Genomic DNA, 22,887 nt, shown 5'->3' on the forward strand with positions numbered 1-22,887 from the left:
AAAAAAGTAAGAGGAAGAGAAGGGAAAAAAAGGTGGAAATGGGTTTAAAAGTGATTTCGGCGGAGAAATATATATATATATATATATATATATATATATATATATATATACGCGCACACACACACATATATATAAACGTATTCTCCGTTGAGATATTGCAGCCGCTGCTGTGTCCAGGCCCAGGAGCCTTAGCACTGTGCTGTGATGTCACTCAATACCACTGACATCACTAGGTGTAAACAACATCTCTCCTTTGCTGTGTATGTGACTATGGAGCTGTTTGGTGATGTCGTCTATTATGGCCTTCATAGAAGCAACAGGAGATTGTTGCATCCATCTAGAACCCTCAGAACTACAGTGCTATGATGTCACTCACTTCCACAGGCCTTGCAGAGTGTAAACAACAACAACCCAGCTTTGTTGTGTATGTAACCATAGGGATTGTGATGTCACCTAGAACCTTCACAGCAGCGACAGCTTTATGAGGAGCATCAGCACTGCTCTGCCTGAGCAGAACCATCACCGCCATAGGTTGTCAAATAACCCGGATTTAACCCACACAGGTAAGTCCAATGGGGTGCAGGCATGTCCTCTATGCTTACAGCTTCCCGTGGGTGTTGGTTTGATACCGTTTGGGGACAGCCAAGGAGGCATCTGCAGGCAACAAAGGTAGGTGTGTGCTTGTGTGTGTGTTTCCTATGCAGATCCTAAGCCCAGTGTCACATGCAAGTAGGAGGAGTAAGAAGGGTTCCTGGCAAATCCGGGTTATGGATTGCATTTAAAAAGGCCCCGTGGGAGTGCAATGGGCCCCTGTCTTGCTGCTTAGCAATAATGGTATGGGTTTAGGTTCTGCTGTGTGTACTGGTGGTTGACTGCCCCCCAGCCCAGAGTGTGCATGGAAAATTGTCTGGCAGCCTCCCTGACAGCAAGCAGTGATAGTGCCCATGAAGGGGACCTTGTTGGGCCCGCCCCTTTCACGGTTATCGCTTCTCGGCCTTTTGGCTAAGATCAAGTGTAGTATCTGTTCTTATCAGTTTAATATCTGATACGTCCCCTATCTGGGGACCATATATTAAATGGATTTTTGAGAACGGGGGCCGATTTCGAAGCTTGCTTCCGTCGCCCTATGCATTGACCCGATATGGCAGTATCTTCGGGTACAGTGCACCACCCCCTTACAGGGTTAAAAAGAAAGATTCCTACTTTCATTGCTACCTGCTTGCTGGCTAGCCAGCTAGCCAGCCCTGTGGGCCTTGCTGCTGCTGCTGCTGCTGCTGCAGCCAAAAAACAAAAGGTGGTGCTGCTGCTGCTTCTGCTGCTTCTGCTTGTGTCTGGCCGCTGTTGGAGCGTCCAGGCACAGGACTTCTGCTGCTGCTGACTAAATGGCCTCCTTAATTGGATCATTTGAGTAGCCAGCACACCTGTGCAGGTAGGGCATGACATGATAGGCAGCTGCCTTGATAGCGGGTGGGTGCTGAATGTTCCTAATTGACAAAATAAGATTAATGCTTATGAAGAAATATAAAATCTCATCCCTTCCCCAATATCGCGCCACACCCCTACCCCTTAATTCCCTGGTTGAACTTGATGGACATATGTCTTTTTTCGACCGTACTAACTATGTAACTATGTAACATAACATGGGGGGGTCTCCTGGCTGTTCACACAGGTGTGTCATTGCTGTACATTGACCATGCATTGCTTCTGTGGTATTGCAAAGGCAAAGACAAATGCTTCCAGCCATCCATTGCACTAATGGATTGGTCATCAGCTGGCTGTCTATGTCCCGCATCAATATAGACCAAAGTACAGAGGGTTAGGCTATGCTATAGTGCACCTACCTGATGCATCAGAAGGTGCGAGGCCCTTGCTAAATTCTGTGCACAGACTTTGAGATCTATGCTTTAGACTGTATCTAAACCTGCTCCAACATGGACTGACATTCTGGCCTACTTTCAGCCGATGCGACTTGTCTGTCGCTGAACAGTCGCTTTTTATGTATTCAGCACCTATGTATAATGTTGTAAAAATGCTCTAGAAGCTAAAGTCGCAGAAATGTCACACATATTTGGCCTGCAACTTTCTGTGCGACAAATTCAGACAGGAAAAATCAGTATAAATCCTTAGAAAATTATCCCCCAGTGTCTCCATCTGCTGGCGGTATTGAATAAGCATTGCTGCACTGATGGGGTATGCATTAGACGAAAAAAAAGAAGAAAAAGAAGAATAATACGCCCAGAAAAGAGGCGAAAAGGAGAAAAACGTAAAAAAACGTGAAAAAAAAGTAAGAGGAAGAGAAGGGAAAAAAAGGTGGAAATGGGTTTAAAAGTGATTTCGGCGGAGAAATATATATATATATATATATATATATATATATATATATATACGCGCACACACACACATATATATAAACGTATTCTCCGTTGAGATATTGCAGCCGCTGCTGTGTCCAGGCCCAGGAGCCTTAGCACTGTGCTGTGATGTCACTCAATACCACTGACATCACTAGGTGTAAACAACATCTCTCCTTTGCTGTGTATGTGACTATGGAGCTGTTTGGTGATGTCGTCTATTATGGCCTTCATAGAAGCAACAGGAGATTGTTGCATCCATCTAGAACCCTCAGAACTACAGTGCTATGATGTCACTCACTTCCACAGGCCTTGCAGAGTGTAAACAACAACAACCCAGCTTTGTTGTGTATGTAACCATAGGGATTGTGATGTCACCTAGAACCTTCACAGCAGCGACAGCTTTATGAGGAGCATCAGCACTGCTCTGCCTGAGCAGAACCATCACCGCCATAGGTTGTCAAATAACCCGGATTTAACCCACACAGGTAAGTCCAATGGGGTGCAGGCATGTCCTCTATGCTTACAGCTTCCCGTGGGTGTTGGTTTGATACCGTTTGGGGACAGCCAAGGAGGCATCTGCAGGCAACAAAGGTAGGTGTGTGCTTGTGTGTGTGTTTCCTATGCAGATCCTAAGCCCAGTGTCACATGCAAGTAGGAGGAGTAAGAAGGGTTCCTGGCAAATCCGGGTTATGGATTGCATTTAAAAAGGCCCCGTGGGAGTGCAATGGGCCCCTGTCTTGCTGCTTAGCAATAATGGTATGGGTTTAGGTTCTGCTGTGTGTACTGGTGGTTGACTGCCCCCCAGCCCAGAGTGTGCATGGAAAATTGTCTGGCAGCCTCCCTGACAGCAAGCAGTGATAGTGCCCATGAAGGGGACCTTGTTGGGCCCGCCCCTTTCACGGTTATCGCTTCTCGGCCTTTTGGCTAAGATCAAGTGTAGTATCTGTTCTTATCAGTTTAATATCTGATACGTCCCCTATCTGGGGACCATATATTAAATGGATTTTTGAGAACGGGGGCCGATTTCGAAGCTTGCTTCCGTCGCCCTATGCATTGACCCGATATGGCAGTATCTTCGGGTACAGTGCACCACCCCCTTACAGGGTTAAAAAGAAAGATTCCTACTTTCATTGCTACCTGCTTGCTGGCTAGCCAGCTAGCCAGCCCTGTGGGCCTTGCTGCTGCTGCTGCTGCTGCTGCAGCCAAAAAACAAAAGGTGGTGCTGCTGCTGCTTCTGCTGCTTCTGCTTGTGTCTGGCCGCTGTTGGAGCGTCCAGGCACAGGACTTCTGCTGCTGCTGACTAAATGGCCTCCTTAATTGGATCATTTGAGTAGCCAGCACACCTGTGCAGGTAGGGCATGACATGATAGGCAGCTGCCTTGATAGCGGGTGGGTGCTGAATGTTCCTAATTGACAAAATAAGATTAATGCTTATGAAGAAATATAAAATCTCATCCCTTCCCCAATATCGCGCCACACCCCTACCCCTTAATTCCCTGGTTGAACTTGATGGACATATGTCTTTTTTCGACCGTACTAACTATGTAACTATGTAACATAACATGGGGGGGTCTCCTGGCTGTTCACACAGGTGTGTCATTGCTGTACATTGACCATGCATTGCTTCTGTGGTATTGCAAAGGCAAAGACAAATGCTTCCAGCCATCCATTGCACTAATGGATTGGTCATCAGCTGGCTGTCTATGTCCCGCATCAATATAGACCAAAGTACAGAGGGTTAGGCTATGCTATAGTGCACCTACCTGATGCATCAGAAGGTGCGAGGCCCTTGCTAAATTCTGTGCACAGACTTTGAGATCTATGCTTTAGACTGTATCTAAACCTGCTCCAACATGGACTGACATTCTGGCCTACTTTCAGCCGATGCGACTTGTCTGTCGCTGAACAGTCGCTTTTTATGTATTCAGCACCTATGTATAATGTTGTAAAAATGCTCTAGAAGCTAAAGTCGCAGAAATGTCACACATATTTGGCCTGCAACTTTCTGTGCGACAAATTCAGACAGGAAAAATCAGTATAAATCCTTAGAAAATTATCCCCCAGTGTCTCCATCTGCTGGCGGTATTGAATAAGCATTGCTGCACTGATGGGGTATGCATTAGACGAAAAAAAAGAAGAAAAAGAAGAATAATACGCCCAGAAAAGAGGCGAAAAGGAGAAAAACGTAAAAAAACGTGAAAAAAAAGTAAGAGGAAGAGAAGGGAAAAAAAGGTGGAAATGGGTTTAAAAGTGATTTCGGCGGAGAAATATATATATATATATATATATATATATATATATATATATATATACGCGCACACACACACATATATATAAACGTATTCTCCGTTGAGATATTGCAGCCACTGCTGTGTCCAGGCCCAGGAGCCTTAGCACTGTGCTGTGATGTCACTCAATACCACTGACATCACTAGGTGTAAACAACATCTCTCCTTTGCTGTGTATGTGACTATGGAGCTGTTTGGTGATGTCGTCTATTATGGCCTTCATAGAAGCAACAGGAGATTGTTGCATCCATCTAGAACCCTCAGAACTACAGTGCTATGATGTCACTCACTTCCACAGGCCTTGCAGAGTGTAAACAACAACAACCCAGCTTTGTTGTGTATGTAACCATAGGGATTGTGATGTCACCTAGAACCTTCACAGCAGCGACAGCTTTATGAGGAGCATCAGCACTGCTCTGCCTGAGCAGAACCATCACCGCCATAGGTTGTCAAATAACCCGGATTTAACCCACACAGGTAAGTCCAATGGGGTGCAGGCATGTCCTCTATGCTTACAGCTTCCCGTGGGTGTTGGTTTGATACCGTTTGGGGACAGCCAAGGAGGCATCTGCAGGCAACAAAGGTAGGTGTGTGCTTGTGTGTGTGTTTCCTATGCAGATCCTAAGCCCAGTGTCACATGCAAGTAGGAGGAGTAAGAAGGGTTCCTGGCAAATCCGGGTTATGGATTGCATTTAAAAAGGCCCCGTGGGAGTGCAATGGGCCCCTGTCTTGCTGCTTAGCAATAATGGTATGGGTTTAGGTTCTGCTGTGTGTACTGGTGGTTGACTGCCCCCCAGCCCAGAGTGTGCATGGAAAATTGTCTGGCAGCCTCCCTGACAGCAAGCAGTGATAGTGCCCATGAAGGGGACCTTGTTGGGCCCGCCCCTTTCACGGTTATCGCTTCTCGGCCTTTTGGCTAAGATCAAGTGTAGTATCTGTTCTTATCAGTTTAATATCTGATACGTCCCCTATCTGGGGACCATATATTAAATGGATTTTTGAGAACGGGGGCCGATTTCGAAGCTTGCTTCCGTCGCCCTATGCATTGACCCGATATGGCAGTATCTTCGGGTACAGTGCACCACCCCCTTACAGGGTTAAAAAGAAAGATTCCTACTTTCATTGCTACCTGCTTGCTGGCTAGCCAGCTAGCCAGCCCTGTGGGCCTTGCTGCTGCTGCTGCTGCTGCTGCAGCCAAAAAACAAAAGGTGGTGCTGCTGCTGCTTCTGCTGCTTCTGCTTGTGTCTGGCCGCTGTTGGAGCGTCCAGGCACAGGACTTCTGCTGCTGCTGACTAAATGGCCTCCTTAATTGGATCATTTGAGTAGCCAGCACACCTGTGCAGGTAGGGCATGACATGATAGGCAGCTGCCTTGATAGCGGGTGGGTGCTGAATGTTCCTAATTGACAAAATAAGATTAATGCTTATGAAGAAATATAAAATCTCATCCCTTCCCCAATATCGCGCCACACCCCTACCCCTTAATTCCCTGGTTGAACTTGATGGACATATGTCTTTTTTCGACCGTACTAACTATGTAACTATGTAACATAACATGGGGGGGTCTCCTGGCTGTTCACACAGGTGTGTCATTGCTGTACATTGACCATGCATTGCTTCTGTGGTATTGCAAAGGCAAAGACAAATGCTTCCAGCCATCCATTGCACTAATGGATTGGTCATCAGCTGGCTGTCTATGTCCCGCATCAATATAGACCAAAGTACAGAGGGTTAGGCTATGCTATAGTGCACCTACCTGATGCATCAGAAGGTGCGAGGCCCTTGCTAAATTCTGTGCACAGACTTTGAGATCTATGCTTTAGACTGTATCTAAACCTGCTCCAACATGGACTGACATTCTGGCCTACTTTCAGCCGATGCGACTTGTCTGTCGCTGAACAGTCGCTTTTTATGTATTCAGCACCTATGTATAATGTTGTAAAAATGCTCTAGAAGCTAAAGTCGCAGAAATGTCACACATATTTGGCCTGCAACTTTCTGTGCGACAAATTCAGACAGGAAAAATCAGTATAAATCCTTAGAAAATTATCCCCCAGTGTCTCCATCTGCTGGCGGTATTGAATAAGCATTGCTGCACTGATGGGGTATGCATTAGACGAAAAAAAAGAAGAAAAAGAAGAATAATACGCCCAGAAAAGAGGCGAAAAGGAGAAAAACGTAAAAAAACGTGAAAAAAAAGTAAGAGGAAGAGAAGGGAAAAAAAGGTGGAAATGGGTTTAAAAGTGATTTCGGCGGAGAAATATATATATATATATATATATATATATATATATATATATACGCGCACACACACACATATATATAAACGTATTCTCCGTTGAGATATTGCAGCCGCTGCTGTGTCCAGGCCCAGGAGCCTTAGCACTGTGCTGTGATGTCACTCAATACCACTGACATCACTAGGTGTAAACAACATCTCTCCTTTGCTGTGTATGTGACTATGGAGCTGTTTGGTGATGTCGTCTATTATGGCCTTCATAGAAGCAACAGGAGATTGTTGCATCCATCTAGAACCCTCAGAACTACAGTGCTATGATGTCACTCACTTCCACAGGCCTTGCAGAGTGTAAACAACAACAACCCAGCTTTGTTGTGTATGTAACCATAGGGATTGTGATGTCACCTAGAACCTTCACAGCAGCGACAGCTTTATGAGGAGCATCAGCACTGCTCTGCCTGAGCAGAACCATCACCGCCATAGGTTGTCAAATAACCCGGATTTAACCCACACAGGTAAGTCCAATGGGGTGCAGGCATGTCCTCTATGCTTACAGCTTCCCGTGGGTGTTGGTTTGATACCGTTTGGGGACAGCCAAGGAGGCATCTGCAGGCAACAAAGGTAGGTGTGTGCTTGTGTGTGTGTTTCCTATGCAGATCCTAAGCCCAGTGTCACATGCAAGTAGGAGGAGTAAGAAGGGTTCCTGGCAAATCCGGGTTATGGATTGCATTTAAAAAGGCCCCGTGGGAGTGCAATGGGCCCCTGTCTTGCTGCTTAGCAATAATGGTATGGGTTTAGGTTCTGCTGTGTGTACTGGTGGTTGACTGCCCCCCAGCCCAGAGTGTGCATGGAAAATTGTCTGGCAGCCTCCCTGACAGCAAGCAGTGATAGTGCCCATGAAGGGGACCTTGTTGGGCCCGCCCCTTTCACGGTTATCGCTTCTCGGCCTTTTGGCTAAGATCAAGTGTAGTATCTGCATTTGGTCTGGTCGGAAGGTGTCTGTGGTACCCCGCTTCTCGGCCTTGGGGGATTGTCTCTCCTTACGGAGCGACTTCACCCCCTTGCTGCTATTGGGGAGCGGGCTTAGTCCACAGACAACGGGTTGCGATCCCCCTGTCTCTGGGACCTTGTGTCTCAGAAGGCATTTTCGGTACGTTGAGCGTTACCTGTAGCTTCGGAAGCACCTAGGGTACCCCCGACCTCTGCCTTGGGTAAGGGTTCCGCTTTTATAGCGGGATTCCGAGCCCCTGCTGCTATTGGGGAAGGGGCGTAGTCCCTGGGTGTGGAAGATGCCGTTCTCCTGGGCTTTCCCCTCTGGGGAAATGTCGATGCGAAATACCATCCGCATAGAGGTGTCGGAGAGCCATCGTCAGTTGAAGAACCTCCGCTTCATTGCGGAGGTGATTCTTCTTGACTACTTCCGCCTCAATAGGGAGGACATCCTGTGTCTAAATGACCAGGAAAGCCGTGGCCTGTATACCGTCACCTTCACGGCCACGGCGTGTTGCGATAACATCTATGCAACCTTGTCTGGTGCGGACCAGAGGGACGATCGACTCGACGGTCTTTCGTTCCAGTTCCTCTATGGTGAGGAACATATACCGTTGGTGGTGGCTATGCACAGCCCTCATGTGACCACGGAGGATATAGCCACTTTTCTTCGGCGATACTGCGAAGAGGTGCGGTTCGCAAACAAAATCTTGAACTCCGTGCGGTTCTGGAACGGCAAGAGGAAGTTCTGGGTCAAGCTCCGTAAGGATCCCGGTGGTATTGGGGGTCTTTGCCATCCGCCCCCAAATTTTGCCATCGGGAGAGTTCGGGGCTTCCTGTTCTATCCTCAAATGCCTATGTATTGCCGAAATTGCTTGAGGTTTGGCCACACCCAGGAGACCTGCGGCGCGGAGCGTGTGATTCGCTGCAATAGGTGTGGCCAAGAAGGTCACATAGCCTCAAGATGTAGCCATTCGATAAGGTGCAACCTCTGCGGAGAGGAAAATCACGATTTTAATTCCTGTCCCCATAAAGCAAAAACTACGATGGGTGGGTCAAGGCTGGGCCCACCCAAAGAGGGGACAGGACAAAAGACGTCCTTTTTTAAGATGCCCAAACCCCAGATGGCAGGTACTGATGGGTCCAGGCCCAAGACCTCTGGTGCTCCATCGGGGGGCCCACCGGTGGTAGTGCTAGGGGGAGGCCATGGGGATTCCACGAAGCCCGGGCGGGTGATCGAGTTTACTGCCCGGGAAATTGAAAGACGTCGATCGACTTCCTACCTGGCTCAAGAGCCCGCCGAAACTTCTGAAGGGGGCTCACCTGTGGCGGGTGGCAGCCGACGGGCCTCGGTGGGGGCAAAGGTGGACCCAAAATTACAGCATAAGCCAGGTACTGGCTTGGCCCAGGGTCGCCCTGCTCCGGACGAAGAGGCCCCGGTGAAAGCCCGCCGGAAGGGGAGCCAGGTGGCCAGGTCTGAGCCCGGTCCTGTTACTCCGCCTATACAGGACAGGGCCAAGAAGACAAGTGGCGCCAAACCAGGGTTTGCTGCCCCGCCAGCAGTGGACCCGGTGGGTAAAACTGGCCATCGTCGATCGATGGGGAAGTTGGAGCAACAGTCCTCAGCAACGCTTGCTGGGGAACAAGCGATGAAAACTTCCCAAGGTAGCGGCAAAGGTTCCGGAAAAGAGGCCTCACAGGCCCCTGTGCAGCAGTTCCAGTCGTCAAATGATGAAAGAAGACGCAGATCCATCAGCCGGGGGCCAGAGATTACATCGAGTGAGAGCAACACAGAGGATATGGACAGCAGTGTGACATTTAAAAGACAAAGAGAAGAAGAAGAGGAAGACATTCAAAGGAAAGCGGCGTGCCGTAGTTCGGACGAGAGCGAGCTCAGGGTCGGGGCATCATCGATCTCAAGCTCCGACCCTCAGAACATCAAGGAGCTGATGACCCCGCAGGCGGGGGATGACGGTACGCAGCTTATTATTGACTTTGATTCTCCAAGCACGGACTCTCCATAAACTATGCCTATCCCTGTAAAAATTGCCTCACTCAATGTGAGGTCCTTAAAGAGCCCTGATCGCAGGGCTGCTTTATTTTCTTATCTAGAGACATGTGACTTTGACCTTTGCCTGCTACAAGAATGTGGAATCCCTAGTAAAATGGACTATAAAGACTTAAAAGAAGACTGGAAGCTGGGCCCATCCATATGGTCCGGTGCAAATGACTGTCGTTCTGTGGGTGTTGGGCTGCTCTGCCGAGGCCAGTCCTTTTCTATTCATACAGTAACTGAGATTGTGCCTGGCAGAGCTCTTTTAATTCATCTATATTTTAATGGACTTTTAATTCGTGTTTTAAATGTGTATGCCCCTCCTGATAAACAGGAGCGGGCAGAACTATTTGAAATTTTACCACTGTTTTGTGTTGGGTCTTCCCCCCTGCTGGTGGGAGGTGATTTTAACTGCATACGTGATGGGGAACACCGGCAGGGTGGGGATATTAATCGTAAAGACCGCACTTCTTACCTGCTTAAAAATTTTATTGATGATTTTAATTTGAAAGATTGCTGGAAGGATCTCTTGCCGGAGGACCCGGGCGCCACATGGTCCAATGGAAGAGTGAGCTCCAGAATCGATTTTATTTTTTCCTCTAGAGCTTTTAAACCCCTGAAATGCACGCTCGAGCAGAATATCTTCTCTGATCATAAGCTCCTCTTGGTGGGCCTGGAGCTAGAGGGGGAGCAAAAAGCAAAAAGGGGCCTCTGGAGATTAAACACCACACTCCTAGAGGACCCTGAGATAAAAGAGGAGTTTGTGCGGACCTACCAGTGCTGGCAATCACAAAGAAAACCCCACGAGCCTATGCTGCACTGGTGGGAGGGCACCAAATCTAAAATCAGATTTTTTTTTATCAAAGCAGGTAAGAAGAAGGCAAAAATGGAAAAACAGTGGTTTTATGTTCTTAACATGCGTTTAAATGTACTTTTTAAATTGAAAGAAGCTGGTATGGATGTAGAAAATGATATTTTAAACCTTAAAACTGAAATAAAACATGCCATAGAAAAGAAAGGGAAACAAATCATTTTTAACTCGCATGTGCAGCACCTGGAGGAGGGCGAGAAATGTTCCCGTTTCTTTTTTAAAAAAGTGATGAATAGGAGGGATATCATCCAAAACCTTGAGGGTGAATCCACTCCAAAAGGCATGTTAGATGCAGTTTTTAACTTCTACCAGCTTCTTTTTAATAAGAAAGATCTTAATCCATCCTTTTTAGAACATGTTCTTAATTCCCTTGATTTTAAGCTAGATGTTTTAGACCAGGAGGTTTTATCCCGTGATCTTAACTTAGATGAACTTTTATTTGTTTTTAAAAGTTTTTCTAGTGGGAAGGCCCCTGGGGAAGATGGTTTACCCATCGAATTTTATTTAGCTTTTTGGGATATTTTAAAGGATGATATGGTTTTATTGTATAAAGAAACTTTTATTGTTAATGAACTTCCCCCTTCCTGGAGGAGGGGGATTGTATCATTACTTTTTAAAAAGGGTGAAAAGGATATGCTAAAAAATTGGCGCCCCATCACACTTTTAAATGTCGATTATAAAGTTTTAGCCAAGTTATTAGCTGTCCGTTTTAAACCTTTTATTCATAAATTAATTCACCCAAATCAGGTTTGTGGGGTACCTGGAAGGTCTATAGCTGAATCCCTAAATATTTTAAGAGATGTTTTATGGTATTTTAAGGATAGAAATCAAACTGTAGCAATTTTATCCTTAGACTTTGAAAAAGCCTTTGATAGGGTCTCCCATGAATACCTGTTTTTAGTTCTTAAAAAGATGGCAGTGCCTGAAACGATTTTAAGCCGAATCATGCTTTTATACCGATCCTGTTTTAGTCAAGTCTCTGTTAATGGCTTTTTAACCAGCGGTGTTCCTCTTTTATCAGGTGTCAAACAGGGCTGCCCCCTGTCCCCACTCCTTTTTATTTGCGCAATCGAACCACTGATGGCCCTCCTCAGAAAAGACCGGGTAGTAAGAGGCGTACCGATACCTGGTGGAGGAGGGACCCATCTAAAGGTGTTGGGGTACATGGATGATGTCACCATACTGTGCCCGGACTCTCCATCCATGAGGGGGGCATTGAGGAACACCAGCTATTTCTGCGAGGTCTCTGGTTTTAAGCTAAACACAGATAAATGTGACTGTTTTTATATTGGCTCCTGGGATTCATCCATCACCCCAGGAGTCACAATGCAACAGGATCAAATTAAAGTTTTAGGTATTGTTTTTAACCAGGTCAATGATGGGAGCCCTAACTGGGATTCAGCTATAGCTAAGATGGAGAAGAAGATTTTAATGTGGAATCTTAGAAACCTTACCATGGAGGGGAAGATTTTAATAATAAAGATGGTTTTACTCCCTATTATGCTATACATTGCCATGGTATTTCCTCCATCTATTTTATACATTAAAAAAGTAACTAGAATTGTTTTTACTTTTTTATGGGGTTCAAAAATGGAGAAATTAAAGCGTGATTTTATGTACAAAAGTAAAGATAATGGCGGGAAAGATGTTCCTAACCTTTTTACTTTCTTTTACATAAAGTATTTCTGTTTCTGTTTTAAAATGATTAAATCCGATGGCATTTTTAGCTGCTTTTTAAGGTACGCTGCGGGCATGGTTTTTAAAAGATGGTTGCGCATCCCTCTGAACGCTCCGGTGCTTCTGTGTCCCCCAAAACATTATGTGGTGTTGGAAAAGACAGTCAGGCTCCTAGGTCTCCAAGATTTGGAGCCTGACATACTGGGGGACCAGAGAAAGGTATCAAAGGTCCTCAGGCGGAGTGAGGTTACCCTGGCAGTGTCCAATTTCACACAGGCAAGATCCAAAAAGGTATGGCGGAACGTGTACGGGAAGTTTCTGGCGAATGTACACAGGGATCTTGCCTGGGCAATCGTCCACCAGTGCCTCCCTACTCGTGAGTTCCAGCACAGGCGAGGACTGGTGGCGAGAGCCAAGTGCCCGAGAGATGGCTGCGGAGTGGACGAAACGGTGCTGCACATATTTTGGAACTGCCCTTTTGCACGGGAGCTTTGGAGGAAGGTAGGCCCACTTTTGAAGTGGGCCTGCGGCCTAAAAGATTTTAATCACGAATGTGTCTTTTACGGTCTTTTTAACTGCCCCAATTTTAAACAGCAGATGATCTGCTGGATGATTATTAATTGTTTTAAAAATGCCATCTGGAAAGTTAGGAACATCTTACTTTTTAAACATGATTTTATTGATGTTAAAAACTGTATAAAGCTGGCCCTGAGTGAGATGTACATCTATTACCTAAGAGACAAGAAACAGTTGGGGGCCAGCGAGGCAGCATCCATGTGGTGTCTGCCTCTATGGAACGAAATAACAATATAATCAGTTTTTATGACATTTGTATAATGTTTTATCCTGCCATTTCTATTTTTTCTCCTTTTATTACTGGTTTTATTATTTGTATTTTAAAACTTTTGTGAACCTTTTATTATTTTGCATTTTAAATTCTGTATGGTTTCTTATTTATTCAATAAAATTTTGTTGAAACCTTATCTGTTCTTATCAGTTTAATATCTGATACGTCCCCTATCTGGGGACCATATATTAAATGGATTTTTGAGAACGGGGGCCGATTTCGAAGCTTGCTTCCGTCGCCCTATGCATTGACCCGATATGGCAGTATCTTCGGGTACAGTGCACCACCCCCTTACAGGGTTAAAAAGAAAGATTCCTACTTTCATTGCTACCTGCTTGCTGGCTAGCCAGCTAGCCAGCCCTGTGGGCCTTGCTGCTGCTGCTGCTGCTGCTGCAGCCAAAAAACAAAAGGTGGTGCTGCTGCTGCTTCTGCTGCTTCTGCTTGTGTCTGGCCGCTGTTGGAGCGTCCAGGCACAGGACTTCTGCTGCTGCTGACTAAATGGCCTCCTTAATTGGATCATTTGAGTAGCCAGCACACCTGTGCAGGTAGGGCATGACATGATAGGCAGCTGCCTTGATAGCGGGTGGGTGCTGAATGTTCCTAATTGACAAAATAAGATTAATGCTTATGAAGAAATATAAAATCTCATCCCTTCCCCAATATCGCGCCACACCCCTACCCCTTAATTCCCTGGTTGAACTTGATGGACATATGTCTTTTTTCGACCGTACTAACTATGTAACTATGTAACATAACATGGGGGGGTCTCCTGGCTGTTCACACAGGTGTGTCATTGCTGTACATTGACCATGCATTGCTTCTGTGGTATTGCAAAGGCAAAGACAAATGCTTCCAGCCATCCATTGCACTAATGGATTGGTCATCAGCTGGCTGTCTATGTCCCGCATCAATATAGACCAAAGTACAGAGGGTTAGGCTATGCTATAGTGCACCTACCTGATGCATCAGAAGGTGCGAGGCCCTTGCTAAATTCTGTGCACAGACTTTGAGATCTATGCTTTAGACTGTATCTAAACCTGCTCCAACATGGACTGACATTCTGGCCTACTTTCAGCCGATGCGACTTGTCTGTCGCTGAACAGTCGCTTTTTATGTATTCAGCACCTATGTATAATGTTGTAAAAATGCTCTAGAAGCTAAAGTCGCAGAAATGTCACACATATTTGGCCTGCAACTTTCTGTGCGACAAATTCAGACAGGAAAAATCAGTATAAATCCTTAGAAAATTTTCCCCCATTGTCTCCATCTGCTGGCGGTATTGAATAAGCATTGCTGCACTGATGGGGTATGCATTAGACGAAAAAAAAGAAGAAAAAGAAGAATAATACGCCCAGAAAAGAGGCGAAAAGGAGAAAAACGTAAAAAAACGTGAAAAAAAAGTAAGAGGAAGAGAAGGGAAAAAAAGGTGGAAATGGGTTTAAAAGTGATTTCGGCGGAGAAATATATATATATATATATATATATATATATATATATATATATATACGCGCACACACACACATATATATAAACGTATTCTCCGTTGAGATATTGCAGCCGCTGCTGTGTCCAGGCCCAGGAGCCTTAGCACTGTGCTGTGATGTCACTCAATACCACTGACATCACTAGGTGTAAACAACATCTCTCCTTTGCTGTGTATGTGACTATGGAGCTGTTTGGTGATGTCGTCTATTATGGCCTTCATAGAAGCAACAGGAGATTGTTGCATCCATCTAGAACCCTCAGAACTACAGTGCTATGATGTCACTCACTTCCACAGGCCTTGCAGAGTGTAAACAACAACAACCCAGCTTTGTTGTGTATGTAACCATAGGGATTGTGATGTCACCTAGAACCTTCACAGCAGCGACAGCTTTATGAGGAGCATCAGCACTGCTCTGCCTGAGCAGAACCATCACCGCCATAGGTTGTCAAATAACCCGGATTTAACCCACACAGGTAAGTCCAATGGGGTGCAGGCATGTCCTCTATGCTTACAGCTTCCCGTGGGTGTTGGTTTGATACCGTTTGGGGACAGCCAAGGAGGCATCTGCAGGCAACAAAGGTAGGTGTGTGCTTGTGTGTGTGTTTCCTATGCAGATCCTAAGCCCAGTGTCACATGCAAGTAGGAGGAGTAAGAAGGGTTCCTGGCAAATCCGGGTTATGGATTGCATTTAAAAAGGCCCCGTGGGAGTGCAATGGGCCCCTGTCTTGCTGCTTAGCAATAATGGTATGGGTTTAGGTTCTGCTGTGTGTACTGGTGGTTGACTGCCCCCCAGCCCAGAGTGTGCATGGAAAATTGTCTGGCAGCCTCCCTGACAGCAAGCAGTGATAGTGCCCATGAAGGGGACCTTGTTGGGCCCGCCCCTTTCACGGTTATCGCTTCTCGGCCTTTTGGCTAAGATCAAGTGTAGTATCTGTTCTTATCAGTTTAATATCTGATACGTCCCCTATCTGGGGACCATATATTAAATGGATTTTTGAGAACGGGGGCCGATTTCGAAGCTTGCTTCCGTCGCCCTATGCATTGACCCGATATGGCAGTATCTTCGGGTACAGTGCACCACCCCCTTACAGGGTTAAAAAGAAAGATTCCTACTTTCATTGCTACCTGCTTGCTGGCTAGCCAGCTAGCCAGCCCTGTGGGCCTTGCTGCTGCTGCTGCTGCTGCTGCAGCCAAAAAACAAAAGGTGGTGCTGCTGCTGCTTCTGCTGCTTCTGCTTGTGTCTGGCCGCTGTTGGAGCGTCCAGGCACAGGACTTCTGCTGCTGCTGACTAAATGGCCTCCTTAATTGGATCATTTGAGTAGCCAGCACACCTGTGCAGGTAGGGCATGACATGATAGGCAGCTGCCTTGATAGCGGGTGGGTGCTGAATGTTCCTAATTGACAAAATAAGATTAATGCTTATGAAGAAATATAAAATCTCATCCCTTCCCCAATATCGCGCCACACCCCTACCCCTTAATTCCCTGGTTGAACTTGATGGACATATGTCTTTTTTCGACCGTACTAACTATGTAACTATGTAACATAACATGGGGGGGTCTCCTGGCTGTTCACACAGGTGTGTCATTGCTGTACATTGACCATGCATTGCTTCTGTGGTATTGCAAAGGCAAAGACAAATGCTTCCAGCCATCCATTGCACTAATGGATTGGTCATCAGCTGGCTGTCTATGTCCCGCATCAATATAGACCAAAGTACAGAGGGTTAGGCTATGCTATAGTGCACCTACCTGATGCATCAGAAGGTGCGAGGCCCTTGCTAAATTCTGTGCACAGACTTTGAGATCTATGCTTTAGACTGTATCTAAACCTGCTCCAACATGGACTGACATTCTGGCCTACTTTCAGCCGATGCGACTTGTCTGTCGCTGAACAGTCGCTTTTTATGTATTCAGCACCTATGTATAATGTTGTAAAAATGCTCTAGAAGCTAAAGTCGCAGAAATGTCACACATATTTGGCCTGCAACTTTCTGTGCGACAAATTCAGACAGGAAAAATCAGTATAAATCCTTAGAAAATTATCCCCCAGTGTCTCCATCTGCTGGCGGTATTGAATAAGCATTGCTGCACTGATGGGGTATGCATTAGACGAAAAAAAAGAAGAAAAAGAAGAATAATACGCCCAGAAAAGAGGCGAAAAGGAGAAAAACGTAAAAAAACGTGAAAAAAAAGTAAGAGGAAGAGAAGGGAAAAAAAGGTGGAAATGGGTTTAAAAGTGATTTCGGCGGAGAAATATATATATATATATATATATATATATATATATATATATATATACGCGCACACACACACATATATATAAACGTATTCTCCGTTGAGATATTGCAGCCGCTGCTGTGTCCAGGCCCAGGAGCCTTAGCACTGTGCTGTGATGTCACTCAATACCACTGACATCACTAGGTGTAAACAACATCTCTCCTTTGCTGTGTATGTGACTATGGAGCTGTTTGGTGATGTCGTCTATTATGGCCTTCATAGAAGCAACAGGAGATTGTTGCATCCATCTAGAACCCTCAGAACTACAGTGCTATGATGTCACTCACTTCCACAGGCCTTGCAGAGTGTAAACAACAACAACCCAGCTTTGTTGTGTATGTAACCATAGGGATTGTGATGTCACCTAGAACCTTCACAGCAGCGACAGCTTTATGAGGAGCATCAGCACTGCTCTGCCTGAGCAGAACCATCACCGCCATAGGTTGTCAAATAACCCGGATTTAACCCACACAGGTAAGTCCAATGGGGTGCAGGCATGTCCTCTATGCTTACAGCTTCCCGTGGGTGTTGGTTTGATACCGTTTGGGGACAGCCAAGGAGGCATCTGCAGGCAACAAAGGTAGGTGTGTGCTTGTGTGTGTGTTTCCTATGCAGATCCTAAGCCCAGTGTCACATGCAAGTAGGAGGAGTAAGAAGGGTTCCTGGCAAATCCGGGTTATGGATTGCATTTAAAAAGGCCCCGTGGGAGTGCAATGGGCCCCTGTCTTGCTGCTTAGCAATAATGGTATGGGTTTAGGTTCTGCTGTGTGTACTGGTGGTTGACTGCCCCCCAGCCCAGAGTGTGCATGGAAAATTGTCTGGCAGCCTCCCTGACAGCAAGCAGTGATAGTGCCCATGAAGGGGACCTTGTTGGGCCCGCCCCTTTCACGGTTATCGCTTCTCGGCCTTTTGGCTAAGATCAAGTGTAGTATCTGTTCTTATCAGTTTAATATCTGATACGTCCCCTATCTGGGGACCATATATTAAATGGATTTTTGAGAACGGGGGCCGATTTCGAAGCTTGCTTCCGTCGCCCTATGCATTGACCCGATATGGCAGTATCTTCGGGTACAGTGCACCACCCCCTTACAGGGTTAAAAAGAAAGATTCCTACTTTCATTGCTACCTGCTTGCTGGCTAGCCAGCTAGCCAGCCCTGTGGGCCTTGCTGCTGCTGCTGCTGCTGCTGCAGCCAAAAAACAAAAGGTGGTGCTGCTGCTGCTTCTGCTGCTTCTGCTTGTGTCTGGCCGCTGTTGGAGCGTCCAGGCACAGGACTTCTGCTGCTGCTGACTAAATGGCCTCCTTAATTGGATCATTTGAGTAGCCAGCACACCTGTGCAGGTAGGGCATGACATGATAGGCAGCTGCCTTGATAGCGGGTGGGTGCTGAATGTTCCTAATTGACAAAATAAGATTAATGCTTATGAAGAAATATAAAATCTCATCCCTTCCCCAATATCGCGCCACACCCCTACCCCTTAATTCCCTGGTTGAACTTGATGGACATATGTCTTTTTTCGACCGTACTAACTATGTAACTATGTAACATAACATGGGGGGGTCTCCTGGCTGTTCACACAGGTGTGTCATTGCTGTACATTGACCATGCATTGCTTCTGTGGTATTGCAAAGGCAAAGACAAATGCTTCCAGCCATCCATTGCACTAATGGATTGGTCATCAGCTGGCTGTCTATGTCCCGCATCAATATAGACCAAAGTACAGAGGGTTAGGCTATGCTATAGTGCACCTACCTGATGCATCAGAAGGTGCGAGGCCCTTGCTAAATTCTGTGCACAGACTTTGAGATCTATGCTTTAGACTGTATCTAAACCTGCTCCAACATGGACTGACATTCTGGCCTACTTTCAGCCGATGCGACTTGTCTGTCGCTGAACAGTCGCTTTTTATGTATTCAGCACCTATGTATAATGTTGTAAAAATGCTCTAGAAGCTAAAGTCGCAGAAATGTCACACATATTTGGCCTGCAACTTTCTGTGCGACAAATTCAGACAGGAAAAATCAGTATAAATCCTTAGAAAATTATCCCCCAGTGTCTCCATCTGCTGGCGGTATTGAATAAGCATTGCTGCACTGATGGGGTATGCATTAGACGAAAAAAAAGAAGAAAAAGAAGAATAATACGCCCAGAAAAGAGGCGAAAAGGAGAAAAACGTAAAAAAACGTGAAAAAAAAGTAAGAGGAAGAGAAGGGAAAAAAAGGTGGAAATGGGTTTAAAAGTGATTTCGGCGGAGAAATATATATATATATATATATATATATATATATATATACGCGCACACACACACATATATATAAACGTATTCTCCGTTGAGATATTGCAGCCGCTGCTGTGTCCAGGCCCAGGAGCCTTAGCACTGTGCTGTGATGTCACTCAATACCACTGACATCACTAGGTGTAAACAACATCTCTCCTTTGCTGTGTATGTGACTATGGAGCTGTTTGGTGATGTCGTCTATTATGGCCTTCATAGAAGCAACAGGAGATTGTTGCATCCATCTAGAACCCTCAGAACTACAGTGCTATGATGTCACTCACTTCCACAGGCCTTGCAGAGTGTAAACAACAACAACCCAGCTTTGTTGTGTATGTAACCATAGGGATTGTGATGTCACCTAGAACCTTCACAGCAGCGACAGCTTTATGAGGAGCATCAGCACTGCTCTGCCTGAGCAGAACCATCACCGCCATAGGTTGTCAAATAACCCGGATTTAACCCACACAGGTAAGTCCAATGGGGTGCAGGCATGTCCTCTATGCTTACAGCTTCCCGTGGGTGTTGGTTTGATACCGTTTGGGGACAGCCAAGGAGGCATCTGCAGGCAACAAAGGTAGGTGTGTGCTTGTGTGTGTGTTTCCTATGCAGATCCTAAGCCCAGTGTCACATGCAAGTAGGAGGAGTAAGAAGGGTTCCTGGCAAATCCGGGTTATGGATTGCATTTAAAAAGGCCCCGTGGGAGTGCAATGGGCCCCTGTCTTGCTGCTTAGCAATAATGGTATGGGTTTAGGTTCTGCTGTGTGTACTGGTGGTTGACTGCCCCCCAGCCCAGAGTGTGCATGGAAAATTGTCTGGCAGCCTCCCTGACAGCAAGCAGTGATAGTGCCCATGAAGGGGACCTTGTTGGGCCCGCCCCTTTCACGGTTATCGCTTCTCGGCCTTTTGGCTAAGATCAAGTGTAGTATCTGTTCTTATCAGTTTAATATCTGATACGTCCCCTATCTGGGGACCATATATTAAATGGATTTTTGAGAACGGGGGCCGATTTCGAAGCTTGCTTCCGTCGCCCTATGCATTGACCCGATATGGCAGTATCTTCGGGTACAGTGCACCACCCCCTTACAGGGTTAAAAAGAAAGATTCCTACTTTCATTGCTACCTGCTTGCTGGCTAGCCAGCTAGCCAGCCCTGTGGGCCTTGCTGCTGCTGCTGCTGCTGCTGCAGCCAAAAAACAAAAGGTGGTGCTGCTGCTGCTTCTGCTGCTTCTGCTTGTGTCTGGCCGCTGTTGGAGCGTCCAGGCACAGGACTTCTGCTGCTGCTGACTAAATGGCCTCCTTAATTGGATCATTTGAGTAGCCAGCACACCTGTGCAGGTAGGGCATGACATGATAGGCAGCTGCCTTGATAGCGGGTGGGTGCTGAATGTTCCTAATTGACAAAATAAGATTAATGCTTATGAAGAAATATAAAATCTCATCCCTTCCCCAATATCGCGCCACACCCCTACCCCTTAATTCCCTGGTTGAACTTGATGGACATATGTCTTTTTTCGACCGTACTAACTATGTAACTATGTAACATAACATGGGGGGGTCTCCTGGCTGTTCACACAGGTGTGTCATTGCTGTACATTGACCATGCATTGCTTCTGTGGTATTGCAAAGGCAAAGACAAATGCTTCCAGCCATCCATTGCACTAATGGATTGGTCATCAGCTGGCTGTCTATGTCCCGCATCAATATAGACCAAAGTACAGAGGGTTAGGCTATGCTATAGTGCACCTACCTGATGCATCAGAAGGTGCGAGGCCCTTGCTAAATTCTGTGCACAGACTTTGAGATCTATGCTTTAGACTGTATCTAAACCTGCTCCAACATGGACTGACATTCTGGCCTACTTTCAGCCGATGCGACTTGTCTGTCGCTGAACAGTCGCTTTTTATGTATTCAGCACCTATGTATAATGTTGTAAAAATGCTCTAGAAGCTAAAGTCGCAGAAATGTCACACATATTTGGCCTGCAACTTTCTGTGCGACAAATTCAGACAGGAAAAATCAGTATAAATCCTTAGAAAATTATCCCCCAGTGTCTCCATCTGCTGGCGGTATTGAATAAGCATTGCTGCACTGATGGGGTATGCATTAGACGAAAAAAAAGAAGAAAAAGAAGAATAATACGCCCAGAAAAGAGGCGAAAAGGAGAAAAACGTAAAAAAACGTGAAAAAAAAGTAAGAGGAAGAGAAGGGAAAAAAAGGTGGAAATGGGTTTAAAAGTGATTTCGGCGGAGAAATATATATATATATATATATATATATATATATATATATATATATATATATACGCGCACACACACACATATATATAAACGTATTCTCCGTTGAGATATTGCAGCCACTGCTGTGTCCAGGCCCAGGAGCCTTAGCACTGTGCTGTGATGTCACTCAATACCACTGACATCACTAGGTGTAAACAACATCTCTCCTTTGCTGTGTATGTGACTATGGAGCTGTTTGGTGATGTCGTCTATTATGGCCTTCATAGAAGCAACAGGAGATTGTTGCATCCATCTAGAACCCTCAGAACTACAGTGCTATGATGTCACTCACTTCCACAGGCCTTGCAGAGTGTAAACAACAACAACCCAGCTTTGTTGTGTATGTAACCATAGGGATTGTGATGTCACCTAGAACCTTCACAGCAGCGACAGCTTTATGAGGAGCATCAGCACTGCTCTGCCTGAGCAGAACCATCACCGCCATAGGTTGTCAAATAACCCGGATTTAACCCACACAGGTAAGTCCAATGGGGTGCAGGCATGTCCTCTATGCTTACAGCTTCCCGTGGGTGTTGGTTTGATACCGTTTGGGGACAGCCAAGGAGGCATCTGCAGGCAACAAAGGTAGGTGTGTGCTTGTGTGTGTGTTTCCTATGCAGATCCTAAGCCCAGTGTCACATGCAAGTAGGAGGAGTAAGAAGGGTTCCTGGCAAATCCGGGTTATGGATTGCATTTAAAAAGGCCCCGTGGGAGTGCAATGGGCCCCTGTCTTGCTGCTTAGCAATAATGGTATGGGTTTAGGTTCTGCTGTGTGTACTGGTGGTTGACTGCCCCCCAGCCCAGAGTGTGCATGGAAAATTGTCTGGCAGCCTCCCTGACAGCAAGCAGTGATAGTGCCCATGAAGGGGACCTTGTTGGGCCCGCCCCTTTCACGGTTATCGCTTCTCGGCCTTTTGGCTAAGATCAAGTGTAGTATCTGTTCTTATCAGTTTAATATCTGATACGTCCCCTATCTGGGGACCATATATTAAATGGATTTTTGAGAACGGGGGCCGATTTCGAAGCTTGCTTCCGTCGCCCTATGCATTGACCCGATATGGCAGTATCTTCGGGTACAGTGCACCACCCCCTTACAGGGTTAAAAAGAAAGATTCCTACTTTCATTGCTACCTGCTTGCTGGCTAGCCAGCTAGCCAGCCCTGTGGGCCTTGCTGCTGCTGCTGCTGCTGCTGCAGCCAAAAAACAAAAGGTGGTGCTGCTGCTGCTTCTGCTGCTTCTGCTTGTGTCTGG

The 22,887-nt window shown here is 46.1% G+C and overlaps 8 non-coding genes and 1 pseudogene across 8 annotated transcripts; all 9 read left to right on the forward strand.

The window, feature by feature from the left end:
- Positions 1 to 982: 982 nt before the first annotated feature.
- On the forward strand, positions 983 to 1,173 carry LOC130329090 (U2 spliceosomal RNA). Its single transcript, XR_008872904.1, has one exon. It is a non-coding gene; the product is annotated as a U2 spliceosomal RNA (small nuclear RNA).
- Positions 1,174 to 3,258: 2,085 nt separating this feature from the next.
- LOC130329095 (U2 spliceosomal RNA) lies at positions 3,259 to 3,449 on the forward strand. Its single transcript, XR_008872908.1, has one exon. It is a non-coding gene; the product is annotated as a U2 spliceosomal RNA (small nuclear RNA).
- A 2,089-nt stretch (positions 3,450 to 5,538) lies between these two features.
- LOC130329097 (U2 spliceosomal RNA) lies at positions 5,539 to 5,729 on the forward strand. Its single transcript, XR_008872909.1, has one exon. It is a non-coding gene; the product is annotated as a U2 spliceosomal RNA (small nuclear RNA).
- Positions 5,730 to 7,814: 2,085 nt separating this feature from the next.
- LOC130329094 (U2 spliceosomal RNA) lies at positions 7,815 to 7,963 on the forward strand (annotated as a pseudogene).
- Positions 7,964 to 13,421: 5,458 nt separating this feature from the next.
- LOC130329093 (U2 spliceosomal RNA) lies at positions 13,422 to 13,607 on the forward strand. Its single transcript, XR_008872907.1, has one exon. It is a non-coding gene; the product is annotated as a U2 spliceosomal RNA (small nuclear RNA).
- Positions 13,608 to 15,696: 2,089 nt separating this feature from the next.
- On the forward strand, positions 15,697 to 15,887 carry LOC130329098 (U2 spliceosomal RNA). The gene has a single exon (XR_008872910.1). It is a non-coding gene; the product is annotated as a U2 spliceosomal RNA (small nuclear RNA).
- Positions 15,888 to 17,976: 2,089 nt separating this feature from the next.
- On the forward strand, positions 17,977 to 18,167 carry LOC130329099 (U2 spliceosomal RNA). Its single transcript, XR_008872911.1, has one exon. It is a non-coding gene; the product is annotated as a U2 spliceosomal RNA (small nuclear RNA).
- Positions 18,168 to 20,248: 2,081 nt separating this feature from the next.
- On the forward strand, positions 20,249 to 20,439 carry LOC130329091 (U2 spliceosomal RNA). The gene has a single exon (XR_008872905.1). It is a non-coding gene; the product is annotated as a U2 spliceosomal RNA (small nuclear RNA).
- Positions 20,440 to 22,534: 2,095 nt separating this feature from the next.
- On the forward strand, positions 22,535 to 22,725 carry LOC130329092 (U2 spliceosomal RNA). Its single transcript, XR_008872906.1, has one exon. It is a non-coding gene; the product is annotated as a U2 spliceosomal RNA (small nuclear RNA).
- Positions 22,726 to 22,887: the final 162 nt, after the last annotated feature.

Source organism: Hyla sarda, unplaced genomic scaffold (assembly GCF_029499605.1).
Source record: "Hyla sarda isolate aHylSar1 unplaced genomic scaffold, aHylSar1.hap1 scaffold_3154, whole genome shotgun sequence".
NCBI classification, from domain to species: Eukaryota; Metazoa; Chordata; class Amphibia; order Anura; family Hylidae; genus Hyla; species Hyla sarda.